Raw genomic sequence first — 11,972 nt, 5'->3', positions numbered from 1 at the left:
GATGAGTAGTTGGACAACAAAAGCTTTCTTTTTCCACCTTCTTCTTCTTCTTCTTCTTCTTCTTCTTCTTCTTCTTCTTCTTCTTCTTCTTCTTCTTCTTCTTCTTCTTCTTCTTCTTCTTCTTCTTCTTCTTCTTCTTCTTCTCCTCCTCCTCCTCCTCCTCCTCCTCCTCCTCCTCCTCCTCCTCCTCCTCCTCCTCCTCCTCCTCCTCCTCCTTCTTCTTCTTCTTCTTCTTCTTCTTCTTCTTCTTCTTCTTCTTCTTCTTCTTCTTCTTCTTCTTCCTCACTTGTTAGGAACTTGTGCTTTGCCTCTCAGCATTCTCCCTCTTGACACACTAATAATAGAGGGACATTATCTGTACTAATGATGTTTTCACATCAAGGTGATGACACTGATAATTTTTAAGACCAAGAGTTTTATGCTTCTATGTGCTTTATCAATAATCCTTGTCGTTAGTCTCCCTGATGATCTATTAAGCAAAATATTCCACTTTCTGGTAAACATGGTTTACTGATTGTATAATATCTGTGCATACAATAGCCACTAACAGTCAGCATTGGGGATAGTCTGCATCCTTAGAACTTCTTAAATGCTTTTTTTGGTCCCCAGTCTCTTGTGTTAAAAATGCACATTCTAGACTAAGATCCCCTATCAATGGCAGGTTTCTGTTTTCTGTTTCTATGTCTGTGGTTGTTTTTAGTGTTTTATTTTTTTAATATTTGTATTTGTGTTTTTTGTTTTTGTTTTTATTTGTTGAGAAAGATAGAGATCATGAAGTTGGGAATAGGACTTGAAGGAAAACAGAATATAATCAAACTATGCTGTGGGAATAATATAGAATTGTCTTAAGATTTAATGACAATTTTAATAATAATTATAATAATAAAATTAACCTTAAAATCTGTAATAATAGAAACAGTAGATTGTGTCCTCCAAGAAATAACTTGTGGTACTCTAGTCTCAGCCTCTCAAGTAAGATGGAATAAGAGCCTGTACTACATGGCCTAAAATGAAAAGGTATCCTTTCAAGTTTTCTAGGAGAAACTGTTAATAGAGATCAGACAAGAAATATATATGACTCAAAAATCACAATCATATAAAGAAAAAACAGTGGTACATTGAACTTCATAATTTTCACGTTTTCTTACAAGATAAAAATAAGCTATATGTAGGGGAAATATGTTAAAAATGTCAAATCCAGCATATATAAAGTACTCAATAAATCTTATAGTAAGGCACAAACATTCCAACTGAGAAATGAACATATCTAAGTAAGCACTTTCTGGAAAATACTTAGATGGTAATAAGCACTGTTACACACATAATGTACTGACAGTAGTATGTGCAAATTTGGATATACTGAGATTTTCATGAATTGCTGTTGAATATTGGAAATGGAACATACATTGGAGATTAGAAAGCTGCTTTGATTCTCAATTTAGGATACACTTACTAAAAAGTACTAACCACTTTTTTTCTTCCTTTCTTCCTTTCTTCCTTTCTTCCTTTCTTCCTTTCTTCCTTTCTTCCTTTCTTCCTTTCTTCCTTTCTTCCTTTCTTCCTTTCTTCCTTTCTTCCTTTCTTCCTTTCTTCCTTTCTTCCTTTCTTCCTTCCTTCCTTCCTTCCTTCCTTCCTTCCTTCCTTCCTTTCTTTCTTTCTTTCTTTCTTTCTTTCTTTCTTTCTTTCTTTCTTTCTTTCTTGCAAAGTGTTACAGTGTTTTTATTAGTTCATTTTTTGGCTTTGTTTTCTTTTTTCTTTTTTTTTACACTCTATATTTTATTCCCTCCCCGCTATCCACCCTCTGACTCTTCCACATCCCATACCTCCTCTCCACTCCAGTCTCCATGTGCACGTCCCCACACCCTACCCAACCTTAACTCTAAATTCCCTGGGGCCTCCAGTCTCTTGACAGTTAGGAACATCATCTCTGAATGAACACAGACTCAAAAGTCCTCTACTGTATGTGTGTTGGGAGCCTCATATAAGCTGGTGTGTGCTGCGTGTTTGGTGGTCCAGTGTTTGAGAGATCTAGGGGGTCCAGATTAAGTGAGATGGCTGGTCCTCCTACAGGATTGCCCTTTTCCTGAGCTTCTTTCAACACACTTTCTAATAATTACTTTGAAAACTGAAAACAATAAGATAGTACAGAAGTTTTGTATAAGAACATTCATTGTTCGTTTATTTGCAGTAGCAAAAATAAGGAAATGGCCCAATTGTCCTTTAGCAATTTACTTTCAATCGTGTAATAATTTCATTTTCCTATGCCTCATAAATTAACTATGATTACATATCTTTGTGAGATAATGAGCATTTAGGCACTTATTTTCATAAAACTCCGAATCAAAACATACCTCAAAACAGAAGGTGAATTTATAATTATGTTTATATTAACTGCCTAAACTGGATGTTACCCACAAAGTGGCAAATATGTTCAAGTTTTTTATATTATTTTAATATATTTTAAGCATTTTGAAATATATTAGAATCCCAGATAACAAGTTACTAAGATTGTATATGCAAACATCTCTCCTACACTATAAGTTTTTAAACTTAAACCTCTGATGGAAGTAACTTTACTAGGTTAAAATTTACCAAATCTATGACAAGACAACCAGAAATATCATTCACTGTATCATGTTCCTAAATGCACATCAGGTTAAGGTTTTGTTTTGTTTTTAATATAGCAAGGGGTCTTAACCACTGAGACATATCTCTGCCCACTTATCTCTTGAAGATATTCTATTTGTCACTTTTCTCAAGGCTCCATTACTTCAGTAATATCTCCAATATTGTAATAAAAGTTACCCACGTTAAATATCTTTATAAATTATGTGTTTCTTGTTTTCAACTATCAAGTATTGAACTTAGAACATCTTACATACTGGTTAAGTGCAGTAGCACTAAGCTATATCCTCCAGTGTCCTAAGTACTGATAGAGTCCTGATAAATGACGATCCAATATATTATTGAAAGGTCTGATACACAAAGGTATTGCTTTAGTGTGAATTCTAAATCTATACTTTATCAATGGAAAAGGTATTCCAAGATTTATGATCATTTACTAGTGCCTATGTTACTACTGATACTTTTATCTGTCACATTCATGTGACTTTCTCAGCATATACTTTTTACATTATATAATGTTTTGAAACTCTCTCTCAATAATAAATCATTAAATTAGTCATCTTACAATTCCCTTTGACATAAAATATAGGTAATTTATCTTTAGATATACCAATATAAATTTTATTCTCATTGATATTCTTTGCAGATACTAAAATTCAATTATAGACAATAAGAGGTTTGTTGACTGTGAATTCTCTTATGCTTAACAAGGGTTGATAAGTGTGCATAGGCTTTCCCACAATCACTACATCCATAAGGCTTCTCTCCTGTATGTTTTCTTTGATGAGCATTGAGCCAAGACTTTGTAGTAAAGGCTTTCTCACACTCACGGCACTCATATGGTTTCTCTCCTGTGTGAGTTCGCTGATGGGTAATGAGATCATTTTTGTGCAAGAAGCATTTTCCACATTCAGAACATTCAAAGGAAGTCTTTCCTAATGCAATCTCTGATGTACTATGAGCCATGTCTTTTTCTCAAAGATTTTGCCACAGTCATTACATTTATATGGCTTTTCCCCAATATGAGTTTGCGGATGTATACTTAGTATACTTTTCATGGTGAAGCTCTTCCCACATTCATTACATATATAAGGTTTTTTCACCACTATGAGCTCACTGATGTGCAATGAGCATTTTTTTTTCTCACTTAAGCCTTTACCACACTCACTGCATACATAAGGCTTCTCTCCTGTGTGAGTACGCTGATGTCCATTTAGTTGACTCTTCTCAGGAAAGCCCTTCCCACATTGGTTGCATTTATAAGGTTTTTCTCCAGTATGAGTCCATTGATGTATTATCAGCCGTATCTTTGTTGGGAACTGTTTTCCACATTCATTACATAAATATGGTTTCTCTCCTGTGTGACTTCTCTGATGTACAATGAGGCGGTTCTTTAAGGCAAAGCCTTTTCCACACTCACTGCAAATATATGGTTTATCTTCTGTATGGGTTTGTTGATGTATTATCAGCTGTACCTGTGTTGGAAAACCTTTTCCACATTCATTACATACATAGGGTTTTTCTCCTGTGTGAGTTTGCTGGTGCACAACTAGGTGGCTATTCAAAGCAAAACCTTTCCCACACTCACTGCATGTATATGGTTTTTCTCCAGTGTGAGTTTGATGATGTGCAATTAGATCACTCTTCATGACAAATTTCTTTTGACAATTAGTGCATACAAAGGGTTTCTCTTCAGAATGTATCCGCTGATGTAACAAGACTATTCTTTAATGTGAAGCCCTTCCCACACTTACTGCAGATGAAGGGTTTCTCACCAGTATGAGTTCTATGATGTCCAAGAAGATGTCTCTTCTCAATAAAGCCTTTTCCACATTCACTACATATATAAGGTTTCTCTATTGTATGAGTTTTTTGATGTGCAGCAAGACTGAACTTTAAAAACTGTGCTGAAGACTACTGTGACTCTGTCTTTCTGAGATTCCACATACATGGTCTCATCATCCCTATAATGGATAACTGCTATGTTCTCTCCTTCTTTGCCCTCTTCTTGGAATTGGAAGTATTTCTCAAACATAGAGGCAAAACAATTTCGCTTCAACATGCCAGCCTGATGCACAATAGAATTCTTGGATGCAGGTAGATTTTCCAAGTCATATAGCAAAGAAACATTATATCCTGGTTCTGGACTTACCAAGAAACTCCCATATACTCTCTTTAATAACTCATCAGCTCCATGTGCCTGAAGTTCCTTGTAGAATTTCAAGGAAATACTGACCATCACTTTTGTTTTGTCTCCATTAGGACTTGAAATATGATAAAGGACACCATCAAAATCTGCAAATGTTACTTCTACAGCTTCTGGTTTGTTTCCAGCGGACACGTTCTCGAACTTGAGTGCGAGCTTCTCCTCAATAATGCGGTTGTTCACCTCCAGCAGGATCATGGCAGTGGCTGTTCCCCGAAGCTTCAACCCGCCTGCCTTACTTGACGATCCGGGTTCCTGCCCAGTCCCCGGCTCCTTCAGGTAAACTTTTGCGTGTCCAATAATTATTCAGTACAGAGGATAGCATTCTGAAAGTCAGGCCTGGGACAGTTTTTCAAAATTCTGAGGAAACAGAAGCATGAAACTGGGAAGATATAGCAAACCATGGTTTCCTTATAGAATATAGTAAATCTGTTTAATTAAGGTACAAGTCAGTCAGGGAATGAGCCAACACTTGTTGCCTACACATTTGTTTATTTAAGTTTTAGAGTCATTATTTTTGGAACTGAAGCATGGGTGGATAACACTTTCAATACATGGAACTGTTTGCCAAAAAATAAAGTTATTTTTAAAAGTTGCATATAATCTCAAAATTTTAAATGTGCCCGACAGATGAGAGATCAACAATGACACCAGAGCTGCTTCAAGGGAACATAAGTTTTCTTGCAATCACAATATTCTATCAAAAAAACTAGTCAGTCATAATAATCACAAGGACTGGACTTTAGCCATTACTGCTCAGGATTTAAGAAAACTGTTACAGGTGTTACTCAAACACAATTTTTACTATTGTTCTACTTAATTTTCCAGAACACGAAATATAATCCATTTGACTAGTTTATGGCTTCTGGTTGAGTACCTGAGATTTACATTTCTTGCAAGAAGTGTTAGGTGAGAGAAAAGCAATGAAAACCAATCATGTGAAAATGACTATAGATTTTTAAAAATATTTCCAGAAGCTTATAAGTGTGTTGTCATTAGAGTCTTTGTGGCAAATAGAGAAATAGAGAAAGATTTCCTGTTTGACCTTATGTAGGGCACAAGATGTCAGTCTTCTCAATTTTGGTGTTCAGATATCTGGGTGTCTAGCATAGAAATTCAGTAAAATACATAACAAAATGATTACTAAGAATGAAATATTAGATACAACTAACAATAGGAGAGTTGCCTTTCAGGTAAAATTCTGTGTCCAATAATTATAATAGTTCTTAGGAAAATAATATGAGTGTTTTTTCACACAAAAAAGTTATAGAGATCTCTGTGGCTATAAACTGAGTGCATATGCTTCACCAGTTTCCTAGTTTTACTGAGATTCCAGCAAAATGCTAGAACTAGTATGGGAAAAAATCATGAAAATATTTGGATTGTGTTCATTTTCCATGTTTTCTCTCTTCCTTATCCCTCCCTTGCTCCATCTCTGGTTTTTCTACACTCTGTTTCTGTGTCTCTGTGTCTCTCTCTGTGTCTCTCTCTACCTCTGTCTGTCTCTGTCTTTGTCTCTGTCCCTCTTTGTCCCTCTTTCTCTCTCTCTCTCTCTCTCTCTCTCTCTCTCTCTCTCTCTCTCTCTCCCTCCCTTTCTCATGTTATCTCTTCCAAACTTGTGCCACATATAAGCCAAAACTGGATTTATATTTCTGGTTCTAATATCTGCACATCATAATACAGGTATTGAGTTGTAAATCATTACACAGAGTTAATGCAGAACTTCTAGCATGTGAAGTAAGGACTGTACTATCTATTATGTGGCAACCATAAGATAAAAAATAACATGAACTGGTATGTTTTGTTTGAATTTTTCCATTGTGAAGGAGGCTCATAAATGGAAACATTGCCTCAGAATAGAGCAGAAAGAAGCATGCAGCTCAGTAAGTAAACAACTCACAATTATCAAGTAATTCCTGAAAGAAACAAGACAATATCAAAAGTTATAGAAAAAGTAATGAAAAAATAGGGAGAATAGAGGTGTCAGAACTACCTAAAAATATCTGTCTGATCCATTAAGATGACAAGGCCCACAAAATGTATGCAGATTTCATGAATCACTACACATGCTCTTTACAGATTTTTAGTGATGCAGGTGCATTTGTGTTCTTGTAATCCATTTTTCCTTCATTTCTAAGTAACCACAACAAACTCTCTAGTTCACAAAGTTTGACTTTTGTATAGTCATTATTTTCTCCTTGGTTGACTCTCTAGAGAAAAGTGTATGTTTGTGCTACATGTACCCAGAAAACAGTTCTAGATCATTAAATTTGCTACAACCCTAATATGTGGCCATGTTATGAAAAGCAGTATGATAATTTAAGTGACAAGAAGTTATCATGAAAGTAAGAATATCTAAGTAAACCTGAATTGATTTGTTTTCTTGTATTTGTGGAAAAATAAACATAAACTGAATGTCCTATATTAGCAATTTTTATGTCATAGTTCTTTATCCTAGATGTCCAAGATAAAGAAAGTTTCTTCTTCTAAGAACTATTTCCTTCTAACACCTATTTCCTTCTAACACCTTTTTCCTTCTAAGATCTATATCCAAGTTATCAAAATCAGAAATTTAAAAGACAGGATAACCATATACACTGAGGAAACCCAAGGCATCATTATGTTTTACTTCAAAAACATGTACTCCAAAAATATCAAACATTCACAGGTTATAATTGGACATATCAAAGCCCAGCACAGCGAAGGGCTAATAATCCTTTTAATGTATGGTTGTTATGTAGGGTAAATGGAAACTGTACTGATTTGTCACCTCTAAGTATACTGATGGGAGGGGCTTGGGAAAATGCTAGTTGTTATTGGAACGGGTTTGATTTGTTTGAAAATTCTGTGAGTGTTTTGGCTCTGAGAAACGTTGTAGTGGTAATTGCTTTTATAGTATGTATTGGAATTCATCTGTATGTTCCTTGGCTGTGATAACCCCTATGCCTAGATTTGTACCCTGGCCAGTGCAAGCTCCATCTGTGATGACACTGTTTAGACCTAAAAGAGATTTTGAGATTACCGCTGCCATAGTCACAGCAATATTGCACCTCAAGGAATGGGCTGGCATAGGAGGGCTGGCATTCATCTGCATTGCCACAGGAGTAATGGCCCTGTGGTGCATTTGCCATATGCAAAAAAAGGCATACCCGTGCACAGGCACTGTTGATTCAGGCTTTTGCAGCACTAGACCTGGGACAATCTTCTCAAGTGTGGCTTGGCATGCTAGAGAAGTAGTCAATGACTGGTAAGACTCCCTGGAGGTGTTACCAACCTAAGACAGGGACCAGATCCACTGCTGTCTGTCCTCCCGATGACAGGTAAGGAGCATTATCGCAGGGGACAACCTAAGACAGGCATTCTCTCTGCCTAAATAATAAATAATGAGGAGATGTGAGGAGCGGGTGCAGCCGCCGCCCCAAGATGGCACCCGGGACAGCTGCCAGGTCTTATGACCTGCGCCTGACTTCCTCACTACCTCAGACTTAGCCACATCCCAGCTGCATGCACTGCACAGATGCCATGCTTCGTCAGCTCGCCTGAAGTGTCATCACTTGTTGTGAACCAATGGACTGCCGTTACGTGACTGGGGTGATTGGGAGGAGACAGTAGGGTATTTAAGGCATGCTCCGGGGTTGTTCAGGGGATTCCTGTTCCTACATTGCAATGTGTAGTGTTCCTGAATAAACCTGCTTGAAGAAGGACAATGTGGTGTTGCGTCTTTCCTGCTGGTCGGGGTGGATGCGACAGATGATATAATAAAAGAAATTGATATATCAGTCAAACAAAATGTTAATGCAAATAAAGCATCTTGACAGAAAATATCCAGGAAGTCTGATATACCATAAAAGACATAAACCTTCGAATAATAGGAATAGAAGAAGGCGAAGAGTCCTAGCTCCAAGGTTCAGAAAATATTTTCAACAAAATCATAGAAGACAACTCTCCCAACCTAAAGAAAGAGATACCTATAAACATACAAGAAATATATAGAACACCAATTAGATTTGACAAGAAAAAAATACTCCTACCACTTAATAAATAAAGTAAAAAATGTACAGAATAAAGAAAGAATATTAGCAGCAGCAAGCAAAAAAGGCAAATAACAGACAAAGGCAGACATATCAGAATTACACTTGACTTCTCAACAGACTCTCAAAGTTAAAAGGTCCTGGGAGTTTCCAACCTCTAAAAAATGGAGAAAACAATATATTTAGAATTAAATCTGAATTCAAACAATATCTATCCACACATCCAGCCCTACAGATAATAGCAGAAGAACCTCAACAGAAGTAGGATAACTACATCCAAGAAAACATAGGAAATATGTATTTCCATACCAGCAAAATCAAGGGATGCATGTGCGCACACCACCACCACCACCACCACCACCACCACCACCACCACCATCCACTACCACCACCACCACCACCAGCAACAACAACATCAAAATAATAGCAAATAACAATAACTGGTCATTACTATCTCTCAACCTAAATGGACTCAATTATCTAACAAAAAGCCATTGGGTAAGAGAATGGTTGCAAAAACTGGGTCGATTATTTTGCTTCATACAAGAAACCCCACAGCAGTGACGATAGACATTCCATCAGCATAAATATCTGGAACAAAAATTTCCAAGCAAACAGACCCAAGAAGCAAGCTGGGATTGCCATTCAAAAACATAGACTTTCCACAAATACTAATCAAGAGAGAGAGAAGGACTCTTCATACTCATCACAGAAAAAATATTCCATGATGATATCTTAATTCTCCACATCTATGCCTCAAGCACAAGGGGACCCACATTTGTAAAAGAAACTTTTCTAACACTTAAATTATACACTGTCCCCAACACTTTAAGAGTGGGAGACTTTAACAGTCCACACTCACCAATTGGTAGGTCATTCAGATAAAAACTAAGCAGAGAAACAATGAAACCAACAGTCATTATTAATCAATTGGCCCTAATAGACATCTATAGAATATTTTACCGACACACAAAAGAATATGCCTTCTTCTTAGCACTTCATGTACCCTTCTTCAAAACTGACCATAGGAAGCAAACCTCAACAGATACAAGAAAACTGAAATAACTACTTGTATATGATCAGAACACCATAAATGAAAGCTGGACTTCAAAAATATAAATATCAGAAAGCCTGCACACTCACAGAAATTGAACTTCCCTCTGCTTAAAGATCTAGCTAAGGAAAGTAATAAAATTCAATGTAAATGAAAGTACAGCAGCGAAATTTATGGGACATAATGCAAGCTGTGATAAGAAGAAAGTTTGAAGCATTAATGAATCAATAAAAAAGTAAACTCTCAGCCAAGAATTTAAAAGTACACCTGAAAGGTCAAGAAGAAGGAGGAGGAGGAAGAGGAGAAGGGGGAAGAGAAGGATAAGAGGAGAAGAAGGAGGGGTAGGAGGAAGAGGAGGAGGAGGAAGAGGAGGAAGAGAAGAAGGAAGAGGAGGAGGAGGAAGAGGAGGAAGAGAAGAAGGAAGAGGAGGAGGAGGAAGAGGAGGAGGAGGAGGAGAAAAAGCAAACACCAAAGATGAGTAGAAGGTCAGAAATAATCAAAGTCGGGGATGAAATTAATCAGTTAGAAACAAAGAAAATAATACTAAGAATCAAGAAAACAAAGATTTGGTTCTTTGAGAAAAATAAATAAGATAGACCAAACTATAGACAAAGTAATCAAAGTATCCAAATAAACAAAATAAAAAATTAAAATTGAGGCATAACAGAAATTGAGGAAATTAAAAGAAATTTTTTGTGGAAACTTTACTCCACAAAACTGAAAAATCATAATGAAATGAACAATTTTCTGGGCAAATTTACTACCAAAGATAAATAGAGATAAAGCAAATTATTTATACTTTCCTGTATCCGCTACAGGAATAGAAGCAGTCATGAAAAATTTCTGAACCAAAAAGAAAAAATTCCAGGTAGAATTCTGCCGGGCTTTTCAAAAAAGAACTAATACCAATACTCATCAAACTATTCCATAAAATTCTATTAGAAGAAACACTGACAAAATCATTTCATAAAGCCAGAGTCACCATTATACCTAAACAACATAAAGACTCAACAATAAAAGAGAACCTCAGACCTATTTATCTAGTGAATATTGATGCAAAAACAGCCAATGAAATACTGACAAACCTAATCCAGGAACACATTAAAAACATCATCCATCATGATGAAGCAGTCTTCATGCCATTAATGGAGGGGTGGGTATAATATAAGAAAATCCATGAACTGAATCCACCATGTAAACAAACTGAATAAAAATCAAACGATCATCTTATTAGATGCTGGAAAAACCTTTGACCAAATTACATGCACTTTCAAGTTAAAAGTATAAGATAAATAAGGGATACAAGGTACATACCTAAACATAATCAAAGAAATATACAGCAAGCCTATAGCCGACATCAACTTAATGGAGAGAAACTTTAAGCAATTCCACTAAAATCAGGGACAAGAAAAGTCTGCTCATCCTTTCCCTGTCTATCCCATATAGTATTAGAAGTTCTACACCAAGCAATAAGAAACCAAAAGGAGATTAAGGGGATATAAATTGGAAAAGAAAAAGTTAAATATAGATATTTGTAGATGATATGTTAGTATATATAGACAACTCCAGAAATTCTACCAGGAAATGACTATAGCTGATGTACAGGTTCACAAAGTGGTTGGATACATATTAACTCAAAGAATTCAGTAGTCCTCTTTATACCAATCATAAATGGGCTTAGGTAGTACTTAGGAAGACAATACCCATTACAACAGCTGCAAATAACATAAAATATTTCTATATCTCTAACTAGGCAAGTAAAATTTATGTATCATGAGAACTTCAAGTCCTTGAAGAAAGAAATTGAAGAAGATATCAGAAGATGGAAGGATCCCCCATGCTCATGGAGAGGTAGAATTAACATAGTGAAAATGGCAATCTCACCAAAAGCAATCTGTGGATTCAGTTCAATGCCCATCAGAATTCCAACACAGTTTTTTATAGAACTGGAAAGAGCAATTCTCAACTTCATAAGGAAAAACAACAGCAACAACAACCACAAAAAACAACTTTGGTAGGAATTATCATCCTTGACATCATGTTTCACTACAGAGCA

At 36.1% G+C, this 11,972-nt stretch overlaps 2 pseudogenes; both read right to left on the bottom strand.

Annotated features, from left to right (window-relative positions):
• Window positions 1-3,285: 3,285 nt before the first annotated feature.
• On the bottom strand, window positions 3,286-4,512 carry Gm52311 (annotated as a pseudogene).
• On the bottom strand, window positions 4,519-5,105 carry Gm5492 (predicted gene 5492; annotated as a pseudogene).

The sequence above is a fragment of the Mus musculus genome, chromosome 17 (assembly GCF_000001635.26).
Source record: "Mus musculus strain C57BL/6J chromosome 17, GRCm38.p6 C57BL/6J".
Classification (NCBI taxonomy): Eukaryota; Metazoa; Chordata; class Mammalia; order Rodentia; family Muridae; genus Mus; species Mus musculus.
Note: the sequence above shows the minus strand (reverse complement) of the source record. Positions and strands in the feature narration are given on the sequence as shown.